The sequence below is a fragment of the Podarcis erhardii genome, assembly GCF_964252035.2.
Source record: "Podarcis erhardii genome assembly, chromosome: 10".
Lineage (NCBI taxonomy): Eukaryota > Metazoa > Chordata > Lepidosauria > Squamata > Lacertidae > Podarcis > Podarcis erhardii.
Genome location: NC_138500.1, coordinates 37,701,060 through 37,715,905, shown reverse-complemented (window position 1 = coordinate 37,715,905; position 14,846 = coordinate 37,701,060). Strand labels below are relative to the sequence as shown.

General features: G+C 43.4%; 1 long non-coding RNA gene across 2 annotated transcripts in view; it reads right to left on the bottom strand.

Annotated features, from left to right (window-relative positions):
• The window catches only part of LOC309351013, a 224,287-nt gene that overhangs the window by 160,492 nt on the left and 48,949 nt on the right, over positions 1 to 14,846 (bottom strand). For both annotated transcript variants that reach the window (XR_014160645.1, XR_014160646.1), the window contains one exon: positions 8,308 to 8,388. This is a non-coding gene — a long non-coding RNA (uncharacterized lncRNA). The remainder of the gene's footprint in view (positions 1 to 8,307; positions 8,389 to 14,846) is intronic.

The following is a 14,846-nucleotide window of genomic DNA, read 5'->3' as shown; positions in this document are numbered from 1 at the left end:
TTGCACTGTATTATCGGATGTGATCTAAAAACTGGAGCACACTAGAATAAATGGCAGCCACTGTAGAATCAAACAGAGGTTTCCTTCCAGGAACTGGTAGGATTCTTACCCCAAGTGTTTTAGTACAACTCATCTTCCCTGCCTGCCTAGGCCCTGACTAACTCCAGCTACAAAAGCTGAAGCTACTGAGGAGCCCAGGGACCATCTTGGTTGACTCTTAGTGCAAACCCAGGTCACTGAGCCTGATCTTCTACAACCATTGCCTGTCATCATTGGCAGGATTGGAGCAGCAGATATGTTCTATGCTTTATTCTCTTGTTAATTATGCTGTTTAAAATGTGGATTTTACATTTGACTTCCTTTAGTAATGTTTTATTTTGAAATCTTTAAGATAATATTTCAGCTTCCTGTTAATTATGCTGCTTTGAATGTATACTTTATATTTGACTTTCTTCAGTAGTAATGTTTTATTCTGGATTGTTTCAGCTGATATTTTAATATAGACTGCAAACTGCTTTGATTTTTTTTCCCTTACAAATATAAAGCAATACAGAAATGAAATGAATAATAAAATTATTTAGAAGGTTCTTTTCATAAAAGCATAAAGGAAGGAAAGGGAACTAGAGATCTCCTTTGAAATTGAAACTTATTTGCTGTAACTATTCAGGTAGGTAGCCATGTTGGTCTGACGCAGTTGAAATATTTGCATGCACATGAAAGCTTATACCAAGAACAAACTTAGTTGGTCTCTAAGGTGCTAAAGGACAATTTATTTATTTCATCTGTAACTATTGGTCATGATATAGCATTTGAAAGATAAATGTTTCAGCTAGTCTTTGTGATTTAAAGATGAATAAAATTATTTAGATTTTAAGCCTACAAGCATCATCTGCACTTAAATATTTTTATTTGAAGTGACATGTTACGATAATTATTATTTTTTATCATCATCATCATCACTACTGAGTTCCAGTTCAGGATATTTGGCAATGCTACTGTATATACGAGGGATGAAAGAGGTTTCTGGGAACCTCTTGTTTGTGATCAGCACTGCCAGCAAGCTATGTTTGCAAATAATCACTTTAATATCCCAATTTTCCCTTTGGAAAGATGTCCTTACCTGTCATGTATCCGAGGCCACACACGACAGGTGTATGGGAGGTTAATATGGCTTTGAATGGCATCACAGGCAAAATTAGGACCCTTGACAGACCTATTTAGGCCTCTGGGCCAGATGGCTTCCCCAACCCTGTGATAGAGAATCAACTGAAACCTCACCATACACATGACAAACCACCCAGTGGAAAATAACGATCTTTCATGTCCATGGTGGCTAGAGATGTATCACAGCTCACTTACTGGATTTTCTGTGTTAAGGGAGAATCCATGTCAAATGTATGGGCTGGCGTGTCAATGATAGAGACGTTGTGTGGCCAACACAAAACACATCCAACATGTGCAGCACCAAATCGACAATAACTCCCCTCCATTAGTGTAGTATTTGGAGCACAAAGAACAAGAACTGTGTCCACACTCAGTTTCCTCTCATGAATGCAGGGGTAGGTGAAGAATCACTGAGATGAGGCCTTATTAAACGTTCCTCAGATAAAGGTAAAAAATGGACCTCGAAAATTCAAGGTGCATTTTGCTACACAATACTTATGGCTCATGAAAGAATTGCGCTCTAAACACCTGACATTTTATACTATCTTCTGCCTGTAAAAAGAAAGGGGGGAGCCTCAGAATCTTTGAGCTCATTCATTCCATTTATCCCTACATCTTTGCTCCTTTCAGTTGCCTCCTCAAAGAAATTACATCAAGAGACCTCCCCTGGTCAGCACTGTCGAACTTCTTTGAACAATGAAATTTCAATCTGTCGCACACAAAGCCAGATGCATCCGCCGCGCCAGTGTCCTGGTAGAGAAATAATAGCAACTGCCCAGCCAGAACAATAGAATACTTTCCCCGTTCTAGGTGATCGGCTGTCTCATTATACAATTGTGAATAACAATAATCCCTGATGGTCTCATGGGTGACATTTCTCTTTCCTTATCAGCACTGCTGCATACACCAGTGCTTGATAACACCACCAGAATAAAGAAAGCGACGCCCACCAAGCTGTCTATGTAGAAGTAAAAATGATGTGTTTATTGAAAAGAGAATCAGCTGGTGTGATATATATATATAACACAAAACCTTTTCAGAAAGCTTATTTCTCCGCTACAACTTTATGGTGAAACCCAATGAATTGCCATGCAGAGGCAGCAGGCAGGTCTCGTGATGAGGCATCAGTGTATTGACGCCGGCAAAAGATGACAACTTATCTCCAGCTGTACCATGCAAGGACAGTGCTACTCAGATTAGAGCAGGAAGGAGGAGAGAGGTGGATGGTCCCATCTGGTTTAAATCTGCAGTTCTTTATGGGCCCTGATGGCTTGTAGAAGCTGTGGAAATAAATTATGAGAGCACTATTTATGTCTAGTCATAGATCTGTTTATTGATGTATAAGTAGCTTCTCCAAAAAGTAAATTACAATAATAAATTCAACCATGAAACACAGGGAAGAATTCAACATAGCACTAAGTTTAAATCCCTTAGCAGTGTACTGATTGCAGAATGACTTGTGTTAGTGGGGTGGCTTGAGCAAGAGAAGGCAAAGGAAGCCAATATGGTTCTCATGACTGCTTGCGCAACAGATTTCTGTAGCCCCAGTGTTTCCCTTTGCACAACCTGTTCTTTCTCTATACATTTTTATTGCTTCTTTTATTCCTTATGTTGTATTTCATTGGGTTACAATCGGAATTCCACCATGGACCACTGGAATGAAATGAGGGTCCCTACACCACAATCTGGAAACCCCAGCCTTAGAGGGCACCAGAAGGTAGCAACACAAGAATGAGCCTTTTCCCCAGTGGCTCCTTGTTTGTGGAATGCTCTCCCCAAGGAGGTTTACCTAGAAACTCCATTACATTTCTTTAGACATCAGGCTAAAACATTTCTCTTTAACCAGGCATTTAGCTGATTAAAATTCTATGGCTTTTTAGAGGGGGGAGGTTATTGGTTTGTTTTTGTGTTATTATGTATTTTGTATTCTCATTTTGTCTTTTACTGTTGTGAACTACCCTGGGATCTTTGGATGAAGAGTGATATAGAAAATAACAATAACAACAATAGGTCTTGATCATAGCACTTAATCTTTACCCTATTTAACCTTCTCATGCAAATTTAAGCAAATGTTTTTCCCCCCAGCTGACCTCTCGGAGGTTGATCATTCTGCATTAAATAATCTGAGAATTCACCATGCTGGTTTCACTATGCTGCAAATCCATATCACACTGGTAAGGGACAAATTATCTCACTATCAGTGAATCCTGAGCACGTTTACCCGTAAGTCAATGCCATCTAATTAGTGTGTGAGTAAAGGGTTGCAGCTCAGGAAAACTATGTGGAAACATAATTTTGGTGCTGCTATGAAAAGCACTTTGTGAGAATATTGTCATTGAGAAAGTATACTATACCCTCTATTAAAAAGACAGTGTTATATGAAAAGAAAGCCATTTTGAAAAGATAAAGAACTAAAGGGTAGTTCCTGAAATACATCTTGGCACCGTTTCTTGGAGGAGTTGTTTCGTTGTTCTGAAACCAATTACATACCTCAAGAGCATCATTGCCAAAGAGATTCTATGAATTATGCAGCAACCCTCATCTATAGGAACAAATAGAAAACCTGATAGCTCTGGAATAAGGCTTTACAATACCCAGGGTATTTGCATATGAAAAACTTGTAGATTAAGTTTTAAGAAGTGTTTGTTGCCCACATAATTTCATCCCTCTTTTATGCTTTTCCTCTGGAGAAAGTGTTTATTACATGGATGGGAGGAACCACTGTCCTAAAGTGCTTGGGGCTGCTTTCATAGCATTAGAAGCTCTGAGGAGGAGGAGGAGGAGGAGGAGGAGAGTTTGGATTTGATATCCCGCTTTATCACTACCCGAAGGAGTCTCAAAGCGGCTAACAATTTCCTTTCCCTTCCTCCCCCACAACAAACACTCTGTGAGGTGAGTGTGGCTGAGAGACTTCAGAGAAGTGTGACTGGCCCAAGGTCACCCAGCAGCTGCATGTGGAGGAGCAGGGAATTGAAACCGGTTCACCAAATTACGAGTCCACCGCTCTTAACCACTACACCACACTGGCTCTCACTGGAGCCAGTGGCAGAGGAACCCTCTCTGGCACCAGGGGCGGGGCAGTCCGTACGGACTGCACATGTGTAGCATCCCGCGCGTGCGCACTCTGTACAGTCTGTATGGGCTGCCGACTGCGTATGTGCAGCAGCCCGTACAGTCGCCATGCAAGTGGCAGCCCGTACAGACTGTGCATGTGTGGTGACTGTACAGGATGCTGCACATACGGACTGCGTGCGCCCTCAGCTGCTCTACAGCTGGGGGGAGGCAGGGGCCATCTTGTCAACCCCCCCTGAGTGGCACCCGGGGCAGCCCTCCCCCTCCACCCCCCATTTCATATGCCGCTGACTGGAGCAAGACATTCCTAACACTAGGTGAGCTACTTGAGCCAACAGACCTCCTACCATAGTTCATTACAGGCCTAATTTCATAAGGATACATGGATATAATGACATTTAGAGTTTTAAAGGTAAGAGCTCTCATTGCCCACAATATGAAATGTATTGATTGTTTATGGTCCCCAGTACCCAAACTGGAGCACTTCAACAACCCCACACACTCAAACAAACAACAACAACAGTCTCAGTCACTGCCCTTTCCCATGTAGAGTGGGAAGGAAAACTGTGATCACAGTGGTACTTGCCTCCAATCCTCCCCCCCCAAAAAAAAACTTTTTGCAGTCTGAAGACTAAGCCCTTCCTTGTCTTAACATCTGCTGACATCCACGGCAGATACCTCTGAGCACCTGATAGCTTTGGCTGAACCACTTCAGAGAACATTATTCTGCTGGGAGTTTGACAGGCTTTGAAGAAGCAAAACTTGGCTGAGATACCTTGAAGGTCACTAGAGTGTCAAGTTGACCTACATGCTCCAGCAGAGAAGGCGAGAGCACTCAGGAGCAATCTACATATCTCAACATTCCTCTGTGCGACAAGAGACTCAACATCAGCACCAGCCGTGCCAGCCAGAAAGTCCCCCAGAGCCTTCAGGAATCCATCAGATGCTGTAAGCCTCCAAAGAAAGACCATCTCAACAGGGCCCCTACAACTGCAGTCTGAAGTAGCTTCATCCACCCCAAACATATAGAATAAAAAGTATTGCTGAAGCAGAAGCAAAATGGCCTCCACAAGGGCTGCTGATAAAAAAGTGGGACCAGGAGAAAAAGTGATGGCTCCACCTATTCTGACCTCTGGCTCCAGTACAGTTTGCTGCCCTGTCTCCTCCAAGACCAAAGGGGAGCAACCACCACCGATGCAGTTGAATTTCTACCCAAAGTAAGAGTCCTCAAGCCCCTCTCCTTGCTCTGCCACCAGAAAGTCACGTTGTGCAGATCCAGGCCATTGAAACCAAGCTCCCACAGCCGACAGTCGCCCTGAATCACCATTGACAGCAAAAGCAGCAGATATGTTCTATGTTTAAGTTAACATTTGATTCTCTTGTTAATTGTGCTGTTTTAAATGTGTGTTCTATATTTTACTTCCTTTAGAAATAATATTTTATTTTGAAATGTTTAATAATCGTTTTGGTTCATTTTCTTGAGTTAAATGTGCATTCTACTCTTGGTGTCTTATTTCGAAAGCTAAGATGGTATTTTAGTTTCCTTAATACCATATTCACTTTTAGCTCGAAACACACCTGATCAGTAGCCAACCCAGGTGCCAAAAATGACCAGGGAAAGCTTTTAACCTTCAGCTTGCTGAATTTGATGGTTTTCACAATGACATTAACTCCCTTGTACACCCGTATCTCATCCATACTTCATTTGTTGAGAAATAAAAGAGTTAATAGGAAAAGAAAACACCTCTATCTGTGGTCTTGCAAATATTTAGTCAATAGGTCCATTCATAGACATGTGTCAGGGGGAGGGGGGAGGGAATAATTGACCCCAAAATGTATACATAAACATATCATCAAAGATAATTGGAGTGCAGAATTACTGTTTACTTGCCCACTCATGAAAGAAAATTATGGCCCAACTTACAGTCAGTTCATGTCCTGATTATAAAATGCTGGTAAATTGATAGATTAGATCTGACAATCCTGTTTCTTTAGTTTCTACTCTTTCAAATCCCAAGACTCCTAACATGTTTGATAAAATGGTGGTGCTTTTTGTCAAGATGAGACAAGCTAATATATGGGTCTGCGGTGCTCAGACTTGTTTGTCTCCGATACAGGAAGGGTGAAAGGAATAGACAAGGCTTTGGGTATGCTGTGGTTTTACATAACCATAGGAAAAGCATGCAATTGAGTTCTGGACACAAACTCCAGCAACTTGAGCCCTTAACTTGCATATTTACATTTTTTGAGAGGGAAAGCCAAAACCATTATCCTTTCCATGCTCTGGGGGCCTGCAGTTATTTCCTAGAGTGGTTTCTAGTCCCATTCTTGAAATTTTTCCACCTCAGCTTCCAAGACATTAGCCTTTTAGCCCAGATGCCAGAAGGGCAGGATTTGGTGATATCAATAAATCCAAGCATCAATATTCAATAAGCTGGATTCTGTTTCAGAGCTTAGATTTTTCCCAGCAACTGAAAGTCATTTGATTACACCATCCAGCATAGTTTCTTGTGAGAAGAGTTAGTGCATTAGAGACTGCTGAAGAGAGACGAAAAGTTCCACATTAACAGGGAGATTCCTTAATGCTACAGCCAGCCCTCTAATAGCATATCTTGCTTTTAACTGAACTATGGTTGTACACACACCATATATTTAAAGCACATCGCTCCACCACAAAGAATTTACTCCTCACAAACCTACAATTCCCATGACCCTTAATGAACTACAGTTCCCAGAATTCTTGGGGTAAAGTTCCATGTGCTTCCTCTTTCCTCCTCCTTCTGTGTAATGGGGAGGAATAGGGAGAAGAGCAATAGCTCAATGGTAGAGCAGACAGTGTGTATTCCTGGTTCAATCTCCAGCATCTACAAATAGGGCTGGGGATGTTTCTTGTCTGAAAACCTAGAGACATGCTGCCAGCCAGTGTCCATAATACAGAGCTAGATGGACCAGTGACTTGATTCAGTATAAGTCAGTCCCCCATGTTCCTAACAACAGCATCTATCTATCTACCTATCTAGCTGTTTGTCACCCATCTGACTCTGGGCAACTTCCAGCAAATTATAAAACCACAGTAACTTCAACTTGCTCAGAACACAGGACTTTCTTGGTGGAGAATTTGGTATCATTATCATAGAACTAGTGCAGATGCAGAAATAGAAAATGTCAAAATCGGTTTGTTTCAGAGCCCTTCTGGTAAGATGGAAGCCATATAAAAACCTTTAACATACATCTTCTTGAGTGCAGTATTCAGTTTCAATAGTCACAAAACATGCTTTACTAATGCTCTCTCTATTTGGCTGTTTTTGAAAGCCTAAACACCTCGTGCATCACACAAAACTGGAATGAATATAATATTTTCACAACGTACCCATCTTTCTTTACACAGAAACTGAATTTTCTTGGATGCACAATACCAGCACTCTGATTCATAGATAGCCATAAACTGCATCTCAAGCCTGAGACATTCTCCCTTCCAAATATATAAAGGTCACTTGTTTCACATTTTCTACTTCTTCCTACTGAGACACTCCTACGTTCTGCTTACTTCTCATGTGGTGTAGCGGTTATCTGCCAGAATGAGTTACCGTACCTTTCAAGGCTCACAGTTCTAGGTCAGAAAAACCTCTATAAATAAAACAAGGCTATATACACACTACCACATTGTATACATCAGTGTGATGCAACACAGGAATACTCTTTGTTTCAAACACTCCACATAGGGATATATCGCCTGTCAACAGAGCTATAATGATGCACAAAAAGGAAATGTGTGGGAAACATTTGACAGAGGTTGTTTTGGTGGGTCATGAACACTTTCCTGTAAATAGGACAGGCACTCAATGAAGTCACTATGGATCTGTCCAGACAACAGCATCTCCCAGTAAAGGCAGCCATAATTAAGAAAATGAAGGAAAGTATTATACCAGGCTAGAAGACATTCAAACTATCTTAGGGGACTACCATTCCCATCATGTGTAAAAACCTGTTGGCCTGTTTTGAACAATTGGCACAGCATTCCTAGGGGTTATGTAGAATAGTTCTTTTAATCTCTTAAGAAATGGGACTCACCTGCTAAAGTACGTCTTCAATGTGGAACTTAGTCTTGATTTTCTATTTTGCATGTCCATCTTCCTCCTCTTTAAAAACATCCTGTCATTGAAATGACAAATAGGACAGGTCTATCAGTCAGAACTATTAGCTAGGATTAGGGACAGAGAAGAATAATAGAATTGTAGAGGTGGAAGGGACCCCGGGGGCTATCTAGTCCAACCCCTGCAATGCAGGAATCTCAACTAAAGCATCCCTGACAGGTGACCATCCAACCACTGCTTAAACACCTCCAATGAAGGAGGTCCATAACCTCCTGGCAGAATCCATCCCACTGCCGGACAGCTCTTACTGTCAGAGAGTTCTTCCTTATGTTTAGTCAAAATCTTCTTTCTTGTAACTTGAATCCAATTTGATTGTTTGCATTTAAAGCCCGGTTTATCAAATTTGCACTTTCTGAAACAATATGGAAACCAAAACACAGCCTTCCTTCAAAATTTGCACTTATCCAAATTTTGCAATGCAGTTCTCCAACCAATCAGTGCTTACAAGAATGCATATATTAGGCAGGAGTTTGCATCAAAGGGAACATATTGTTGAATAGAACACAGAAAATGTATATTAGGAGAAATTGCTTCAGAAATGTGTATGAGTCAAAACTGCATACAAAAATATGTTTATTAAGAGAAATTCACACTAAATCAGTGGCGTAGCGTGGGGGGTGCAAGGGGTGCCGGCCGCACCGGGCGCAACATCTGGGGGGGCGCACTCGCCGCCTCCAGAGTCGCCGAAGAGCCTCGGGGCTCAGCTCCTTTGGGAGGAGGGGTCGGGCTGGGCGACCAGGGGGAGCAGCAGGCGCCAGCAAGGAGGTCCGGAGCCGGAGCCGGAGCCTGGCCAGGATCGCGCGCAGGACGGGGCGCAAGAGGGAGGGGAGAGTCGAGCCTGTCCCCCCCACGAGGACTGCTGCGAAGAGGCGGGAGGGAGAGGAGGCCCCTTGGGAGGAGCGGGCAGGTGCTGGGGCGGCAGCGCTGGGCGGGGGCCGAGGGGTGGGCGCCCCCCTGCGCGGGCATCGCCGCGCCGCCGCCGCGGGCTTGGCTGGGCCGCCGGCCGAGGGGAAGCACCAAACAAGGCCAGGATCCAGGCCCGCCCCGCTCTCCTTATTTGGCGCCCGGTTCCGGCTCCCGGGTGGCCTCCTCCCACCCGCTCTCGCTACCAGTGGAAAGAGAGACGGAGGCGCAGCGAAACCCGCAGCCTTTGCAGGCGCCACCCGGCTGGGGGAGGGGAGCGCGGAGGAGCCCCGCGGGGCCTGGGCCCGGCCAGCCGAGCCTCCCGAATTGTGCCCCGCAGCCAGGATCTTGTGGCGAGGAAGGAGCCCAGTCTGCGCCCTCCTTCCCCACAGAGCTGCAGAGGGAAATCAAGGTTCTCCTGCTAGTTTCTCTTCTTCTCTTCCCCACACTGCGTTGCAACCGTGCCCCCCCCTCTCGGTGCACATAGCACGATTGCAATCTCTCTCTCCCCCCCCCCCAAGTTAAACTAATGGAGCAAGCCAGCGCCAAAGATTTGTAGAACTGTGAATACCCCAGCCCAGGCAGCAGCAAGAAGCTGGCAGCGGCGGCAGGTTAGGGGTTAGGGGCGCAAATTACTTGCCTTGCCCCGGGTTATGGGGCGCAAATTACTTGCCTTGCCCCGGGTGCTGACAACCCACGCTACGCCGCTGCACTAAATGCTGAAGAATTTTGATGAAGATTTTTTAAAAAATAAAATTTGCACATCACTGCAAATTTAAGACAGGAAAAATGAGAACTGTAATTGACAGGTCGCTCCATCCCTCATTAGGATAGCTAAATGGCACCCTCCCGGACCAGAGCCTGCTTTTATTCACCTGGATACCAATTGCTGGAGAAAGCTTATCGCCTCTTCTCTCCATCAGCTTCTATTGCTTTCAGCCAATGGCCACTGAAGTGTTCCAATAAATAATGATTGATTCTGGCAATGCAAACTTCCAGAAGTTACATTTAAGAAAAGAGTAAAACTTAGAAACAACGAACAGCATGCTCACCCAATGTATCAATATGTTCATCAAATGAAAACATAATGATGGCAATTAACTGTGAAGTCTGAAATAGTTTTTGTTTGGATTTTTGAGACTGTACAGAATGTAAAAAATAAACCCCATGGGCCCCAACTGTGGACTTCCTGTCAATATCTAAATGGGCATCACTACTGGAAATAGGATACTGGTGATGTTGGACCTTTGGCTAAACCAGCAGGGCTCTTCTTATGTTCTTAAAAATGCTTTCAGGTTGCTTGAAAATGGTTAACACCAAACAAAAGAGGAATTGTGATTTCACAAGTGATGAGGCTGAGGAAAAACAGCTGGTGTACAACACAGCAGCTTCTTAATTTAAACAACAACAAGCCCACCAGACACAGGAACTTCTGATAGTTTAACAGTAACTACTGTTTTTTAATTCAATCCCACCTTGCTAGCTCAGAGCTAAGACAACTCCTAAGCAAAGAGTTGCCTAGAACTTCTAGGCTTCAAATGGACAATGGAAGAGTTCAGACAATATACATGCAAATGAATGTCACAAATGCCTTTCCCAATTAGACACACCCATTCAGTTGCATTGAAATTGCCCTCAATGTGTCCTATGGAAAAACTGCATTGCTTTAAAGTGCCAGGCAAAATTCCTGGCCTGTGAACCTACAGGCAGGGAAACATACATTTGTATGCACAGTGCTAAGGTGTGTTAAAACTCTTGTATCTTGCAATTAATTGGAAATGGAAGTGGAAAATGTTTTTCAGCCCAAAGCCTGTTTTCGCTCATGGGTAACTTTCCAGAGGCTTCAGGCCAGTAGTGGGAAGGGCAGAGGCAAAAATTGGTGTGGCTAGAAGCAAGAGTAGGCAGAGCGATGGATAAAAACCTCTTTCCTTTGTGCAGTAGGCTACATTCCAGCCACACAAAAGTCAAAGGTTTCTTCTGCACACGCATAGCATCCGTCCTCTATCCAGGTAAGCAGAGGAATTATCACAGTTCAAGAACATGTTCCACCCAGGCAAAACCAATCCAGGGGGGCACAGAGGCAGTGAAAAGTCATAGAATCATAATTGGAAGGAACTACGAGGATCATCTAAGTCCATCCATTGCAATGCAGGAATCTTGCACCCAATGTAGGACTCGAACCCACAGCCATGAGATTAAGAGTCTCATGCTCTACCAACTGAGCTATCCATCCTAAGCAGAAGGGTGTAGCCTAGGGAAAGTCCCACAGGCTGGATAAAGAGACCTGATGGACTGTCTGTCCTGTGGGCCTGAGTTCCCCCTATCATTGTAATAAATATTCATAAGATAATCTTTAAAAAGTGATTATAGAGTTTTGCAATTGCAGCTTTGCACAGTTTTGTGGAGGAAGTAAATAAATGGAAATTGGGTTTCCCCCACTCACCATTTTTTTAATTTGTCCTCCCACACAAACGTGCACAAAGCTGTGGTTGTGTCAGTAAAATTATTTGTGAGTCACCTGTACTAGAAGAAATGTGTGCTAAAATGCTGATAAACCTTTATGAGGAATTTAAGAGAGAGAAAATCACAAACTGATGCAGAAATGTGAAATACTGAACTTAACACTGGAAGGAGAGAAAAAATAACCTCTGGGAAACCAAGGTTGACCTATTTGTCCATCAGACTAGTCCCAAAGTTCTAGATGCAAAAACTGTATTCCGTATTTTGTTGCACTGTGCAAAATATGAGCATGCCAGGGCAGAACTGATAGTACCCTTGCTGGTACCTTTCCCGGGAAAATCAGAGGCTCACTATGTCAGGCTCCTATTGGAAGACCGGACAAATGCTAGAACATTAGCAGGGGCAAAGTTTTTATCAGTGGTTGCAAGAACCAATGATCCCTATATTCTGAACAAAATGCTTGTTTAACCTGGAGGTAGGCTGTATGCATTGTGTATTGCTTTGTAACGATTTGTTGGGTCTCTGGACCGTAATAAAGATTGTTGTTGTTATGTTCCGAAACAGATTGCACAGTTTTAATCCAGTATTGTTTCAGATTATGAATGATTCCTAAACGCCAATAAGACAAACACTAAAATAGAGCACAGCATTGTTAAAAGCCTCAGGAAATTATTAGAATTATCATTACTTTATCAAATCAATCACAAAGAAGAAGAAAATCCTCTCTCAGCAATCACTAACAACGTTTTAGTCAAACGGGCAGAATAACAAAACAGTGTAATGTACGTTTGATATACAGCAGCAAAATCAACCACTGTGGAAATAATGAGATATTGACACAAAAAAGAGCATGTGCGAGCACACCACACCACAACCACAGAGTCAGAGGATGTTATGAGTACATTATGAACCTTTACTCAGCTGTCACTATGCCCCCCTGTTCTTCCTGACAGGTTATTTTTGTAATTGTAGCAGAACTCAGTGCATGTACTGTACAGCTATAGAAAATACCTTTCACCTTGCAAACTGGATTACATTAACTTATGCAATTGCTCTTTCAGAGCAAACAATCCTGCATTATTCAGCCCTACTCTGCTCCATCCTCTACAATGGGGATGGGGAAGCCATGGTGCTCCAGACGTTGTGGACTCCAATTCCCATCAGCCCCAATAAGCATGGCCAATAGTCAGGGGTGATGGGAGCAGTGGTCTAGCAGAACCTAGAAAGTCATCCCTGCTCCACAATAAAATATTCTGCACCACTTTCCTTCAATGCTAAAGCAAATGGAGGAATATTTTCATACTAAGGTTTTTCAGTTAATAACCGCAGGCCAAATTTTGCCCGCCAAGAATTCAAAGTGACTCACCAACACAGGTCACAGTTAGGGGAGAAACAGCTATTTTTAGAAGTAGGGGATCCAGCAGGCAAGGCACCACTAGGAAGGTCTGGGTGGAAAGCAATGAATGACATCAATATACATGAAACAGAAAGGGTTATGCATAGGAATTGTTTAGTATGTGTTCTGCATTCTCACATGCACACTAGGGATGGGTGAATCTGTCGATTTCAGTTTGAAATTTTTTAAAGTCCTAACATAAATTAGCATTTTAGTGAATTTTTTTCATAATATCCATAATTTTTTGCACGCAATTTTGCCTACCCACATACAAAAAATTGTGCAATTCTTGCAAAACAACTTCCCTAATATGTATTTTTGTGTTATTTTCACCAATACATGCATTTTTTATCTACACTTTACATATAGTATATGCATTTCTGTACACATTACTTGGCTGGAGAACTGCACCGCAACATTTGGAGAAGTGCATTTTGGTTTGCATATTGTTTTGGGAAATGAATTGGGTAGGGTCACCTTTAAATGAGGTCCAGGTCAAATTCTCCCCTATCCCTAATGCATGCTAAAGATGTTTACTGTATATTAATCAATGACACCCAGTGATGACAAGCAGAGTAGTAGTGGTTGGGGGGAGGGCATAGGAAATCAAAGCAGGGGTCTGCAATATCACCATTTTTTCTCAGTAGGAAGGAATGCACATTTATTTCAAGGGAGTGGCTTCCAAGGAAAGCCTATCATTCTGTAAAGGCAACACACTTGGGGAACAAATAAAACAATCTGGACATGAGTAAAGTGCTTTAACAAACTTACCCCATTATCTGCCCCCCCCCCCCCCATTCAGCTTCTGCTTTTTCCTTTGCTCTGGGAGAGGCCATTCCCAAGTTTCAGGTGTGAATGGTCAACATCCCTTCCTCTAATTGCTTAGCAACAGTGATTAAGTGTCCTTAGCAATGGTGCTGCCTGCCTAGTGTTAAAGCATTACAGCTGTGTTTGTGTTTTGTCCTCTCACTTTCTTCAGAAATGTCCAATTTACTTCCTTTACAAATAAAAATAAAAACCCTAAGAATCTGGGAGCTTTGCTAGGCTTGGGCCCACCAACATCCAACCTCTTCTACCTATCTGCTGGCAGCCCTGCCCAGAAATGGAGGAAATGTTTGCTCATTGCTGACTAGGCTGGCTAGCTCTCTTGCGTAGTCGGCTTCTCCCATTGCTTCACAGACTATGCTGCTGGGGCAGGATAACCAAGCAAAGACAGAGAAGCAGCTAGCCCAGCCCAGGCCATGTACTGCAGCAGTTATCACACATGCACATAGCTCTGATCATGTGATGCACACCAGCATCTGCACTGCAACATTTGCTTGACATCTAAGGTAAAGGTAAAGGGACCCCTGACCATTAGGTCCAGTCACGGACGACTCTGGGGTTGTGGTGCTCATCTTACTTTATTGGCCGAGGGAGCCAGCGTGCAGCTTCCGGGTCATGTGGCCAGCATGACTAAGCTGAACCAGAGCAGCGCATGGAAACACTGTTTACCTTCCCGCCAGAGCAGTACCTATTTATCTACTTGCACTTTGATGTGCTTTCGAACTGCTAGGTTGGCAGGAGCAGGGACCGAGCAACAGGAGCTCACCCTGTCGCAGGGATTCGAACCGCCAACCTTCTGATCGGCAAGCCCTAGGCTCTGTGGTTTAACCCACAGCACCACCCGCATCCCATTTTGACATCTAAGAGTACTG